Genomic DNA, 2,768 nt, shown 5'->3' with positions numbered 1-2,768 from the left:
GGTGTTCCTGGGCCCTGGACTGCAGGTGAAACCTGCAGGAAGCCCTGTCTGTTCTGTGTGGGACCCCCGCTTCCATCGTGGCCCCCACCACAGATGCAGCAAGTCCACTCCAGTCCCTGTCCCAGCCTCTGGAGGGGTGCCAGCTCTGACCCCATCTGGCTCCTTGCCTTTCCCTTGAGATGTCCATGGGCCCCCAACTCTTTGACGAGGCCTCAGACACCGGGGAGAGGATTCCCGGGGCAGCTGAGCCTCAGGCTGGGGGCTTTTCTGTTGTTTCTGCAGCCCCAGGGCCTGGGGACCTCTGCCCATGGGACCTCTGCAGGCTGGTTGGGGTGAATGAATGATTGATTGATGAATGAATGAATGAATGTCAGTTCAGCTCCCATTTCACCGGCTGGAATTTGGGACTCGGACTGGCTTCCTGGCTCCTTAGCTTGCAGACGGCCTATTGTGGGACTTCACCTCATGACCGTGTGAGTTAATACTCCCAATAAACTCCCCTCCATGTATACATCTGTCCTATTAGAGCTGTCCCTCTAGAGAACCCTGACTCATACACCGGGGGTGATGTCAACGCTGCTGTGACTGTCATTTTCTGGTTCTAGAGAAACAATGGACTCACTGAGACCAAGGGTGAGGGGAGGCAAGGCCCGGGTTGGGGCTGAAGACACAGGTTCCAGGCGCAGCTCTGCTGCTCACCGATGAGGCTTCTCCTCTGTTGAGCAGGTACAATCGTAGGGCCCTACTCTTGAGCTTGCCATGTGGGCTGACGGTGGCGGATCCACATACAAACACTCCGCATGGTGCCTGGCATGCACACAGGGTTCTGGAAATCTTGGTCATCATAGACTGTTCCATTTTTTACCGCCGAGCACTTCATGACCCCTTTGGGCAAATGACTTCCCTCTCTGGACCCCTGTCTCCACTTCCACGTGGTGGTGGGCTCAGGAAAGATGGCTTTGTAGCTCCATACCATGCCATTTCATTAGCTCTGCCCATGCCATTTCATTCCATTCTCTTCCTTAGCTTCTCCTTGCCTTGGCTTCCCTATTGGGGTGATTTCAGCACCACAGGGAGGACAGCAGCCTGGGAGCTGTCCACGGAGCTGAATTCACAGGAGGGCACCTGGTGGAGAAGGCGGGGTGGGGCTCGAGGTTGGGGTGGGAGGGAAGCAGCAGGGGATGGCCAGAAATGGAGGGAGCTTGCTTCCACCGGGCACAAGTGGGTCTTCCACACCATGAGAGCTCATGGAGTCTGCCTTTCCCGTTGTTCCAGGTGGCCCCAGTTGGGAGCTAAGGTGTGTTGATGGGGGCGCTGGGAACCATAACCTGCCAGCTGTGGCTTGGCCATCCCCTCTGCCACCGCTTTTCTGCCCATTAGCCCTTTTCCCTGGAGTCACTCCTTCAGCCAGGTCCTGAAAACTCACACCTTTTGGCCAAGCTGCTGAAAATACCACTCAGCCAGAACTCATGTGATCATGCCAGCCTCATTCATGACACCCCCAAACCAGAAACAGCCCAGGAGCCCATCAACAGCTTCATGGGAAAATGTAATGCAGTCTATTCCATCACTGGACCTTTACGCAGCAGTGAAGACCGGCGAATTATAGTCTATCCAATCACTGGACTCTTACGCAGCAGTGAAGACAGGTGAATTGCAGGTGCACAGTATGGATGCCTCTCTCAAACAATCACATCGAGCAGAAGTGGCCAGGCTTGATTCTGTGGGATCTGTGTGGATCACAAACAGGCAACATAGAGGATGGTGTTTTGGGGTGCATGTTGAGGGAGAGAAGGGGTTCTCTTCATCACAATGGCGGCTGGCCTCCAGGAAGGGAGGGACAGTGTCTGAGAAGCCAGGGGCCTCTGGGATGCTGAAAAATTCTTTTTCTTCTTCTTCTTTTTTTTTTTTTTTTGAAATGGAGACTCACTGTGTGGCCAAAGCTGGAGTGCAATGGTGGGACCTGGGCTCACTGCAACCTCTGCCTCCCGGTTCAAGCGATTCTCATGCCTCAGCCTCCTGAGTGGCTGGAATTACATGTGCCTGCCACCATGCCTGGTTAATTTTTAGTAGAGACGGGGTTTCGCCATGTTGGCCAGGCTGATCTCGAACTTCTGACCTCAGGTGATCTGCCCACCTTGGCCTCCCAAAGTGCTGGGATTACAGGCATGAGCCACCGCACCCAGCCCAGAATGGTTAATTTTATATTACGTGAATTTCACTCAATAAAAAAAGACAGGAAGGGGAGAGAAAGAAAGAAAAGGCAGGGGGCCAGGCATGGTGGCTCATGCCTGTAATCCGAGCACTTTCGGAGGCCGAGGCGGGTGGATCACAAGGTCAGGAGATTGAGACCATCCTGGCTAACATGGTGAAAACCCATCTCTACTAAAAATACAAAAAATTAGCTGGGCGTGGTGGCGGGCGCATATAGTCCCAGCTACTCGGGAGGCTGAGGCAGGAGAACGGCGTGAACCCAGGAGGCGGAGCTTGCAGTGAGCCGAGATTACGTCACTGCACTCCAGCCTGGACGACAGAGCGAGACTCTGTCTCCAAAAAAAAGGGCAGGGGACAGCAGGGGGCCCAGGGGAGTCAAGGTGTCTGTGAGTGTCCCCACTAGCCCACCTCTCCTCCCTGCCCCCCGCAGGCCCTGGAAGCACAGGGGTGTCCCCTGGAGAAGTCTGGAGTGACTTTTAAAACAGAGATATGGGGACCCATCTGATTCTGAGTTTCTGGCCAACAGCGCTCCATGTGGTTCAGAAGTTGCATTG

The 2,768-nt window shown here is 54.6% G+C and overlaps 1 long non-coding RNA gene across 1 annotated transcript; it reads left to right on the top strand.

Annotated features, from left to right (window-relative positions):
- Nucleotides 1-1,898, top strand: LOC129492782 (uncharacterized). The gene is made up of 3 exons (XR_008660951.1): nucleotides 1-473; nucleotides 606-726; nucleotides 1,276-1,898. It is a non-coding gene; the product is annotated as an uncharacterized lncRNA (long non-coding RNA).
- Nucleotides 1,899-2,768: the final 870 nt, after the last annotated feature.

The sequence above is a fragment of the Symphalangus syndactylus genome, chromosome 11, assembly GCF_028878055.3.
Source record: "Symphalangus syndactylus isolate Jambi chromosome 11, NHGRI_mSymSyn1-v2.1_pri, whole genome shotgun sequence".
Classification (NCBI taxonomy): Eukaryota; Metazoa; Chordata; class Mammalia; order Primates; family Hylobatidae; genus Symphalangus; species Symphalangus syndactylus.
The sequence above is the reverse complement of the archived record's forward strand: the minus strand, read 5'-3'. Positions and strand labels throughout refer to the sequence as shown.